This window comes from Procambarus clarkii, chromosome 53 (genome assembly GCF_040958095.1).
Source record: "Procambarus clarkii isolate CNS0578487 chromosome 53, FALCON_Pclarkii_2.0, whole genome shotgun sequence".
Taxonomy (NCBI): domain Eukaryota; kingdom Metazoa; phylum Arthropoda; class Malacostraca; order Decapoda; family Cambaridae; genus Procambarus; species Procambarus clarkii.
The window spans coordinates 2,009,898-2,022,711 of NC_091202.1; positions in this window are offsets into that span (position 1 = coordinate 2,009,898).

The following is a 12,814-nucleotide window of genomic DNA, read 5'->3' on the forward strand; positions in this document are numbered from 1 at the left end:
TTTTAGTACAAAACAAAATGCAAGAAAACTTGCTTAAAAATGCAAAATTTGCGAAATTCTGAGATATGAAGGCCAAATCAAATATCGTGAGAAAATATGAAGTAGTATCGAAATATTGGTAAAAACAAATATATATACGTAAAATCACACTACATGAATAACGTGAAAAAAGTCACTATATTACCATTTTTGAGGATTTTAACTTCAAATCATAGAGCGAGGTTCCGTATTGTTTAGATCCAAGAAAAGACACATGACAATGTTGTTTCCAATACAAATGATAAAAATCAATGTGTTTTCATTAGAATTAACTAAAATGTTCCTGATTTTCCGTTAATATTACCGATGGAAGATGTACACGTATAACCGCTCTAATCCGGCTGAAACGTCGATATATGCAATAAAAACAGAACTTCTTCCCTTTCCAATATCTTACTCAGTATTTTAACGAGAAACAAATAGTTGATTGAAAATGAAGTGTATAAGGTAAATTTCTAATCAATTATGTGTTTGCATCATTTTAATCGTATATTTATTGAATTAAAAGCAATAAATTGAAAATTCACAAAAACGTGGAAAAACAGCAAAATATTGCATAATTCGATGATATTTTGTTTATATCACATGAAGGAAAAGGGATGATAAACGTCAAAATATTGCTGAATTCGATGATTTTTAGTTCGAAACAAAATGCAAGAAAACTTGCTTAAAATGCAATATTATGCGAAAATCTGAGATTTGAAAGCCAAATCACATATCGTGATACTACATGAAATAGTATCGAAATATTGGTAAAATTAATATATTTACGTAATATCAAACTACGTGAAAAAAGTCATAATTATACCAAATTTGAGAATTTTAACTTCGAATCATAGAGCGACGTTTCGTATTTTTTAGACCCTAGAAAAGACGTATAAAGATGTTGCTTCCAATACAAATGATAAAAATCAATGTGTTTTCATTAAAATTAACTAAAATGTTCCTGATTTTCGGTTTATAATACCGATGGAAGATGCACACGTAAAACCGTTCAAATCCGGCTGAAACGTCGATATATGCAATAAAAAGAGAACTTCTCCCCTTTTCAATATCTTACTCAGTATTTTAACGAGAAACAAATAGATGATTGAAAATGAAGTATTTAAGGTTATTTTCTGATCAATTATGAGTTTGTATAATTTTTATCGTATATTAATGAAATAATAACAATAAACTGAAAATTCTCAAACACGTGGAACAACTGCCTAATTCGATGATATTTTTTTAAATCACATAAAGGAAAAGTGGATGATATAGGTCAAATTAGGATTCGTATTATTTAGATCTAAGAAAAGACATACAAATGATAAAAATCAATGTGTTTTCATTAGAATTAACTAAAATGTTCCTGATTTTCCGTTTATATTACCGATGGAAGATGTACACGTAAAACCGCTCTAATCCGGCTGAAACGTCGATATATGCAATAAAAACAGAACTTTTCCCTTTTCCCATATCTTACTCAATATTTTAACGAGAAACAAATAGTTGATTGAAAATGAAGTGTTTAAGGTTAATATCTAATCAATTATGTGTTTGCATCATTTTTATCGTATATTTAATGAATTAATAGCAATAAACTGAAAATTCACACAAACGTGGAAAAACAGCAAAATATTGCCTAATTCGATGATATTTTGTTTATATCACATAAAGGAAAAGGGGATGATAAACGTCAAAATATTGCAGAATTCGATGATTTTTAGTACGAAACAAAATGCAAGAAAACTTGCTTAAAATGAAATATTATGCGAAAATCTGAGATATGAAAGCCAAATCACATATCGTGATACTACATGAAATAGTATCGAAATATTGGTAAAAATGAATATATTTACGTAATATCAAACTACATGAAAAACGTGAAAAAAGTCATTATTATACAATATTTGAAAATTTTACCTTCGAATCATAGAGCGACGTTTCGTATTTTTTAGACCCTAGAAAAGACGTATAAAGATGTTGCTTCCAATACAAATTATAAAAATCAATGTGTTTTCATTAAAATTAACTAAAATAATCCTGATTTTCGGTTTATATTACCGTTGGAAGATGTACACGTAAAACCGTTCTAATCCGGCTGAAACTTCGATATATGCAATAAAAACAGAACTTCTCCCCTTTTAAATATCTTACTCAGTATTTTAACGAGAAACATATAGATGATTGAAATGAAGTATTTAAGGTTATTTTCTGATCAATTATGTGCTTGCATAATTTTTCTCGTATATATAATGAAATAATAACAATAAACTAAAAATTCACAAAAACGTGGAAAAACGGCAAAATATTGCCTAGTTCGATGATATTTTGTTTAAATCACATAAAAGAAAAGGGGATGATAAAGGTCAAAATATTGCTAAATTCGATGATTTTTAGTACAAAACAAAATGCAAGAAAACTTGCTTAAAAATGCAAAATTTGCGAAATTCTGAGATATGAAGGCCAAATCAAATATCGTGAGAAAATATGAAGTAGTATCGAAATATTGGTAAAAACAAATATATATACGTAAAATCACACTACATGAATAACGTGAAAAAAGTCACTATATTACCATTTTTGAGGATTTTAACTTCAAATCATAGAGCGAGGTTCCGTATTGTTTAGATCCAAGAAAAGACACATGACAATGTTGTTTCCAATACAAATGATAAAAATCAATGTGTTTTCATTAGAATTAACTAAAATGTTCCTGATTTTCCGTTAATATTACCGATGGAAGATGTACACGTATAACCGCTCTAATCCGGCTGAAACGTCGATATATGCAATAAAAACAGAACTTCTTCCCTTTCCAATATCTTACTCAGTATTTTAACGAGAAACAAATAGTTGATTGAAAATGAAGTGTATAAGGTAAATTTCTAATCAATTATGTGTTTGCATCATTTTAATCGTATATTTATTGAATTAAAAGCAATAAATTGAAAATTCACAAAAACGTGGAAAAACAGCAAAATATTGCATAATTCGATGATATTTTGTTTATATCACATGAAGGAAAAGGGATGATAAACGTCAAAATATTGCTGAATTCGATGATTTTTAGTTCGAAACAAAATGCAAGAAAACTTGCTTAAAATGCAATATTATGCGAAAATCTGAGATTTGAAAGCCAAATCACATATCGTGATACTACATGAAATAGTATCGAAATATTGGTAAAATTAATATATTTACGTAATATCAAACTACGTGAAAAAAGTCATAATTATACCAAATTTGAGAATTTTAACTTCGAATCATAGAGCGACGTTTCGTATTTTTTAGACCCTAGAAAAGACGTATAAAGATGTTGCTTCCAATACAAATGATAAAAATCAATGTGTTTTCATTAGAATTAACTAAAATGTTCCTGATTTTCGGTTTATATTACCGATGGAAGATGCACACGTAAAACCGTTCAAATCCGGCTGAAACGTCGATATATGCAATAAAAAGAGAACTTCTCCCCTTTTCAATATCTTACTCAGTATTTTAACGAGAAACAAATAGATGATTGAAAATGAAGTATTTAAGGTTATTTTCTGATCAATTATGAGTTTGTATAATTTTTATCGTATATTAATGAAATAATAACAATAAACTGAAAATTCTCAAACACGTGGAACAACTGCCTAATTCGATGATATTTTTTTAAATCACATAAAGGAAAAGGGGATGATATAGGTCAAATTAGGATTCGTATTATTTAGATCTAAGAAAAGACATACAAATGATAAAAATCAATGTGTTTTCATTAGAATTAACTAAAATGTTCCTGATTTTCCGTTTATATTACCGATGGAAGATGTACACGTAAAACCGCTCTAATCCGGCTGAAACGTCGATATATGCAATAAAAACAGAACTTTTCCCTTTTCCCATATCTTACTCAATATTTTAACGAGAAACAAATAGTTGATTGAAAATGAAGTGTTTAAGGTTAATATCTAATCAATTATGTGTTTGCATCGTTTTTATCGTATATTTAATGAATTAATAGCAATAAACAAAAAATTCACACAAATGTGGAAAAACAGCAAAATATTGCCTAATTCGATGATATTTTGTTTATATCACATAAAGGAAAAGGGGGATGATAAACGTCAAAATATTGCTGAATTCGATGATTTTAAGTACGAAACAAAATGCAAGAAAACTTGCTTAAAATGCAATATTATGCGAAAATCTGAGATATGAAAGCCAAATCACATATCGTGATACTACATGAAATAGTATCGAAATATTGGTAAAAATGAATATATATCAATATCAAACTACATGAAAATCGTGAAAAAAGTCATTATTATGCCAAATTTGAGGATTTTAACTTCGAATCATAAAGCGACGTTTCGTATTTTTTAGACCCTGGAAAAGACGTATAAAGATGTTGCTTCCAATACAAATGATAAAAATCAATGTGTTTTCATAAATATTAAATAAAATAATCTTGATTTTCGGTTTATATTACCGATGGAAGATGTACACGCAAAACCATTCTAATCCGGCTGAAACGTCGATATATGCAATAAAAACAGAACTTCTCCCCTTTTAAATATCTTACTCAGTATTTTAACAAGAAACATGTAGATGATTGAAAATGAAGTATTTAAGGTTAATTCCTGATCAATTATGTGCTTGCATAATTTTTCTCGTATATATAATGAAATAGTATCAATAAACTAAAAATTCACAAAAACGTGGAAAAACGGCAAAATATTGCCTAATTCGATGAAATTTTGTTTTAATCACATATATGAAATGGGGATGATAAAGGTCAAAATATTGCTAAATTCGATGATTTTTAGTACAAAATAAAATGCAAGAAAACTTGCTTAAAAATGCCAAATTTGCAAAATTCTGAGATTTGAAGGCCAAATCACATATCGTGAGAAAACGTGAAGTAGTATCGAAATATTGGTAAAAACGAATATATATACGAAAAATCACACTACATGAATAACGTGAAAAAAGTCACTATATTACCATTTTTGAGGATTTTAACTTCAAATCATAGAACGAGGATTCGTATTATTTAGATCCAAGAAAAGACATACAAATGATAAAAATCAATGTGTTTTCATTACAAATAACTAAAATGTTCCTGATTTTCCGTTTATATTACCGATGGAAGATGTACACGTAAAACCGCTCTAATCCGGCTGAAACGTCGATCAATATATGCAATAAAAACAGAACTTCTCCCTTTTACAATATCTTACTCAGTATTTTAACGAGAAACAAATAGTTGATTGAAAATGAAGTGTTTAAGGTTAATATCAAATCAATTATGAATTTGCATCATTTTTATAGTATATTTAATGAATTAATAGCAATAAACTGAAAATTCACACAAACGTGGAAAAACAGCAAAATATTGCCTAATTCAATGATATTTTGTTTATATCACATAAAGGAAAAGGGATGATAAACGTCAAAATATTGCTGAATTCGATGATTTTTAGTACGAAACAAAATGCAAGAAAACTTGCTTAAAATGCAATATTATGCGAAAATCTGAGATTTGAAAGCCAAATCACATATCGTGATACTACATGAAATAGTATCGAAATATTGGTAAAATGAATATATTTACGTAATATCAAACTACATGAAAAACGTGAAAAAAGTCATAATTATACCAAATTTGAGAATTTTAACTTCGAATCATAGAGCGACGTTTCGTATTTTTTAGACCCTAGAAAAGACGTATAAAGATGTTGCTTCCAATACAAATGATAAAAATCAATGTGTTTTCATTAAAATTAACTAAAAAGTTCCTGATTTTCGGTTTATATTACCGATGGAAGATGTACACGTAAAACCGTTCTAATCCGGCTGAAACGTCGATATATGCAATAAAAGCAGAACTTCTCCCCTTTTAAATATCTTACTCAGTATTTTAACGAAAAACATATAGATGATTGAAAATGAAGTATTTAAGGTTATTTTCTGATCAATTATGTGCTTGCATAATTTTTCTCGTATATATAATGAAATAATAACAATAAACTAAAAATTCACAAAAACGTGGAAAAACGGCAAAATATTGCCTAATTCGATGATATTTTTTTTTAAATCACATAAAGGAAAAGGGGATGATAAAGGTCAAAATGTTGCTAAATTCGATGATTTTTAGTACAAAACAAAATGCAAGAAAACTTGCTTAAAAATGCAAAATTTGCGAAATTCTAAGATTTGAAGGCCAAATCACATATCGTGAGAAAACGTGAGGTAGTATCGAAATATTGGTAAAAACGAATATATATACGTAAAATCACACTACATGAATAACGTGAAAAAAGTCACTATATTACAATATTTGAGGATTTTAACTTCAAATCATAGAGCGAGGATTCGTATTATTTAGATCCAAGAAAAGACATACAAATGATAAAAATCAATGTGTTTTCATTAGAATTAACTAAAATGTTCCTGATTTTCCATTTATATTACCGATGGAAGATGTACACGTAAAACCGCTCTAATCCAGCTGAAACGTCGATATATGCAATAAAAACAGAACTTCTCCCTTTTCCAATATCTTACTCAGTATTTTAACGAGAAACAAATATTTGATTGAAAATGAAGTGTTTAAGGTTAATATCTAATCAATTATGTGTTTGCATCATTTTTATCGTATATTTAATGAATTAATAGCAATAAACTGAAAATTCACACAAACGTGGAAAAACAGCAAAATATTGCCTAATTCAATGATATTTTGTTTATATCACATAAAGGAAAAGGGGATGATAAACGTCAAAATATTGCTGAATTCGATGATTTTTAGTACGAAACAAAATGCAAGAAAACTTGCTTAAAATGCAATATTATGCGAAAATCTGAGATATGAAAGCCAAATTACATATCGTGATACTACATGAAATAGTATCGAAATATTGGTAAAAATGAATATATTTACGTAATATCAAACTACATGAAAAACGTGAAAAAAGTCATTATTATACCAAATTTGAGGATTTTAACTTCGAATCATTGAGCGACGTTTCGTATTTTTTAGACCCTAGAAAAGACGTATAAAGATGTTGCTTCCAATACAAATTATAAAAATCAATGTGTTTTCATTAATATTAACTAAAATATTCCTGATTTTTGGTTTATATTACCGATGGAAGATGTACACGTAAAACCGTTCTAATCCGGCTGAAACGTCGATATATGCAATAAAAACAGAACTTCTCCCCTTCTTACTCAGTATTTTAATGAGAAACATATAGATGATTGAAATGAAGTATTTAAGGTTATTTTCTGATCAATTATGTGCTTGCATAATTTTTCTCGTATATATAATGAAATAATAACAATAAACTAAAAATTCAGAAAAACGTGGAAAAACGGCAAAATATTGCCTAATTCGATGATATTTTGTTTAAATCACATAAAAGAAAAGGGGATGATAAAGGTCATAATATTGCTAAATTCGATGATTTTTAGTACAAAACAAAATGCAAGAAAACTTGCTTAAAAATGCAAAATTTGCGAAATTCTGAGATACGAAGGCCAAATCACATATCGTGAGAAAATATGAAGTAGTATCGAAATATTGGTAAAAACGAATATATATACGTAAAATCACACTACATGAATAACGTGAAAAAAGTCACTATATTACCATTTTTTAAGATTTTAACTTCAAATCATAGAGCGAGGTTTCGTATTGTTTAGATCCAAGAAAAGACATATGACAATGTTGTTTCCAATACAAATGATAAAAATCAATGTGTTTTCATTAGAATTAACTAAAATGTTCCTGATTTTCCGTTAATATTACCGATGGAAGATGTACAAGTAAAACCGCTCTAATCCGGCTGAAACGTCGATATATGCAATAAAAACAGAACTTCTTCCCTTTCCAATATCTTACTCAGTATTTTAACGAGAAACAAATAGTTGATTGAAAATGAAGTGTATAAGGTAAATTTCTAATCAATTATGTGTTTGCATCATTTTAATCGTATATTTATTGAATTAAAAGCTATAAATTGAAAATTCACAAAAACGTGGAAAAACAGCAAAATATTGCATAAATCTATGATATTTTGTTTATATCACATAAAGGAAAAGGGATGATAAACGTCAAAATATTGCTGAATTCGATGATTTTTAGTTCGAAACAAAATGCAAGAAAACTTGCTTAAAATGCAATATTATGCGAAAATCTGAGATTTGAAAGCCAAATCACATATCGTGATACTACATGAAATAGTATCGAAATATTGGTAAAATTAATATATTTACGTAATATCAAACTACAAGAAAAACGTGAAAAAAGTCATAATTATACCAAATTTGAGAATTTTAACTTCGAATCATAGAGCGACGTTTCGTATTTTTTAGACCCTAGAAAAGACGTATAAAGATGTTGCTTCCAATACAAATGATAAAAATCAATGTGTTTCCATTAAAATTAACTAAAATGTTCCTGATTTTCGGTTTATATTACCGATGGAAGATGCACACGTAAAACCATTCAAATCCGGCTGAAACGTCGATATATGCAATAAAAAGAGAACTTCTCCCCTTTTCAATATCTTACTCAGTATTTTAACGAGAAACAAATAGATGATTGAAAATGAAGTATTTAAGGTTATTTTCTGATCAATTATGAGTTTGTATAATTTTTATCGTATATTAATGAAATAATAACAATAAACTGAAAATTGTCAAACACGTGGAACAACTGCCTAATTCGATGATATTTTTTTAAATCACATAAAGGAAAAGGGGATGATATAGGTCAAATTAGGATTCGTATTATTTAGATCTAAGAAAAGACATACAAATGATAAAAATCAATGTGTTTTCATTAGAATTACCTAAAATGTTCCTGATTTTCCGTTTATATTACCGATGGAAGATGTACACGTAAAACCGCTCTAATCCAGCTGAAACGTCGATATATGCAATAAAAACAGAACTTCTCCCTTTTCCAATATCTTACTCAGTATTTTAACGAGAAACAAATAGTTGATTGAAAATGAAGTGTTTAAGGTTAATATCTAATCAATTATGTGTTTGCATCGGTTTTATCGTATATTTAATGAATTAATAGCAATAGACAAAAAATTCACACAAATGTGGAAAAACTGCAAAATATTGCCTAATTCGATGATATTTTGTTTATATCACATAAAGGAAAAGGGGATGATAAACGTGAAAATATTGCTGAATTCGATGATTTTTAGTACGAAACAAAATGCAAGAAAACTTGCTGAAAATGCAATATTATGCGAAAATCTGAGATATGAAAGCCAAATCACATATCGTGATACTACATGAAATAGTATCGAAATATTGGTAAAAATTAAAATATTTACGTAATATCAAACTACATGAAAAACGTGAAAAAAGTCATTATTATACCAAATTTGAGGATTTTAACTTCGAATCATAGAGCGACGTTTCGTATTTTTTAGACCCTAGAAAAGACGTATAAAGATGTTGCTTCCAATACAAATTATAAAAATCAATGTGTTTTCATTAATATTAACTAAAATAATCCTCATTTTCGGTTTATATTACCGATGGAAGATGTACAAGTAAAACCATTCTAATCCAGCTGAAACGTCGATATATGCAATAAAAACAGAACTTCTCTCCTTTTAAATATCTTACTCAGTATTTTAACGAGAAACATATAGATGATTGAAAATGAAGTATTTAAGGTTATTTTCTGATCAATTATGTGCTTGCATAACTTTTCTCGTATATATAATGAAATAATAACAATAAACTAAAAGTTCACAAAAACGTGGAAAAACGGCAAAATATTGCCTAATTCGATGATATTTTGTTTAAATCACATAAAGGAAATGGGGATGATAAACGTCAAAATATTGCTAAATTCGATGATTTTTAGTACAAAACAAAATGCAAGAAAACTTGCTTAAAAATGCAAAATTTGCGAAATTCTGAGATTTGAAGGCCAAATCACATATCGTGAGAAAACGTGAAGTAGTATCGAAATATTATTAAAAACGAATATATATACGTAAAATCACACTACATGAATAACGTGAAAAAAGTCACTATATTACCATATTTGAGGATTTTAACTTCAAATCATAGAGCGAGGATTCGTATTATTTAGATCCAAGAAAAGAAATACAAATGATAAAAATCAATGTGTTTTCATTAGAATTAACTAAAATGTTCATGATTTTCCGTTTATATTACCGATGGAAGATGTACACGTAAAACCGCTCTAATCCGGCTGAAACGTCGATATATGCAATAAAAACAGAACTTCTCCCTTTTCCAATATCTTACTCAGTATTTTAACATGAAACAAATAGTTGATTGAAAATGAAGTGCTTAAGATTAATATCTAATCAATTATGTATTTGCATCGTTTTTATCGTATATTTAATGAATTAATAGCAATAAACTGAAAATTCACACAAACGTGGAAAAACAGCAAAATATTGCCTAATTCGATGATATTTTGTTTATATCTCATGAAAGAAAAAGGGATGATAAACGTCAAAATATTGCTGAATTCGATGATTTTTAGTACGAAACAAAATGCAAGAAAACTTGCTTAAAATGCAATATTTTGCGAAAATCTGAGATTTGTAGGCCAAATCACATATCGTGATACTACATGAAATAGTATCGAAATATTGGTAAAAATTAATTTATTTACGTAATATCAAACTACATGAAAAACGTGAAAAAAGTCATTATTAAGTCATTATAATGTGTTTTCATTAGAATTAACTAAAATGTTCCTGATTTTCCGTTTATATTACCGAAGGAAGATGTACACGTAAAACCTCTTTATTCCGGCTGACACGTCGATATATGCAATAAAAACAGAACTTCTCCCTTTTCCAATATCTTACTCAGTATTTTAACGAGAAACAAATAGTTGATTGAAAATGAAGTGTTTAAGGTTAATATCTAATCAATTATGTGTTTGCATCGTTTTTATCGTATATTTAATGAATTAATAGCAATAAACAGCAAATTCACACAAACGTAGAAAAACAGCAAAATATTGCCTAATTCGATGATATTTTGTTTATATCACATAAAGGAAAAGGGGATGATAAACGTCAAAATATTGCTGAATTCGATGATTTTTAGTACGAAACAAAATGCAAGAAAACTTGCTTAAAATGCAATATTATGCGAAAATCTGAGATATGAAAGACAAATCACATATCGTGATACTACATGAAATAGTATCGAAATATTGGTAAAAATGAATATATATCAATATCAAACTACATGAAAATCGTGAAAAAAGTCATTATTATGCCAAATTTGAGGATTTTAACTTCGAATCATAAAGCGACGTTTCGTATTTTATAGACCCTGGAAAAGACGTAAAAAGATGTTGCTTCCAATACAAATAATAAAAATCAATGTGTTTTCATTAATATTAACTAAAATAATCCTGATTTTCGGTTTATATTACCGATGTAAGATGTACACGTAAAACCATTCTAATCCGGCTGAAACGTCGATATATGCAATAAAAACAGAACTTCTCTCCTTTTAAATATCTTACTCAGTATTTTAACAAGAAACATATAGATGATTGAAAATGAAGTATTTAAGGTTATTTTCTGATCAATTATGTGCTTGCATAATTTTTCTCGTATATATAATGAAATAATAACAATAAACTAAAAATTCACAAAAACGTGGAAAAACGGCAAAATATTGCCTAATTCGATGATATTTTATTTAAATCACATAAAGGAAATGGGGATGATAAAGGTCAAAATATTGCTAAATTCGATGATTTTTAGTACAAAACAAAATGCAAGAAAACTTGCTTAAAAATGCAAAATTTGCGAAATTCTGAGATTTGAAGGCCAAATCACATATCGTGAGAAAACGTGAAGTAGTATCGAAATATTGGTAAAAACGAATATATATACGTAAAATCACACTACATGAATAACGTGAAAAAATTCACTTTATTACCATATTTGAGGATTTTAACTTCAAATCATAGAGCGAGGATTCGTATTATTTAGATCCAAGAAAAGACATACAAATGATAAAAATCAATGTGTTTTCATTAGAATTAACTAAAATGTTCATGATTTTCCGTTTATATTACCGATGGAAGATGTACACGTAAAACCGCTCTAATCCGGCTGAAACGTCGATATATGCAATAAAAACAGAACTTCTCCCTTTTCCAATATCTTACTCAGTATTTTAACGAGAAACAAATATTTGATTGAAAATGAAGTGTTTAATGTTAATATCTAATCAATTATGTATTTGCATCGTTTTTATCGTATATTTAATGAATTAATAGCAATAAACTGAAAATTCACACAAACATGGAAAAACAGCAAAATATTGCCTAATTCGATGATATTTTGTTTATATCTCATGAAAGAAAAGGGGATAATAAACGTCAAAATATTGCTGAATTCGATGATTTTTAGTACGAAACAAAATGCAAGAAAACTTGCTTAAAATGCAATATTTTGCGAAAATCTGAGATTTGTAGGCCAAATCACATATCGTGATACTATATGAAATAGTATCGAAATATTGGTAAAAATTAATATATTTACGTAATATCAAACTACATGAAAAACGTGAAAAAAGTCATTATTAAGTCATTATAACGTGTTTTCATTAGAATTAACTAAAATGTTCCTGATTTTCCGTTTATATTACCGATGGAAGATGTACACGTAAAACCTCTCTAGTCCGGCTGACACGTCGATATATGCAATAAAAACAGAACTTCTCCCTTCTCCAATATCTTACTCAGTATTTTAACGAGAAA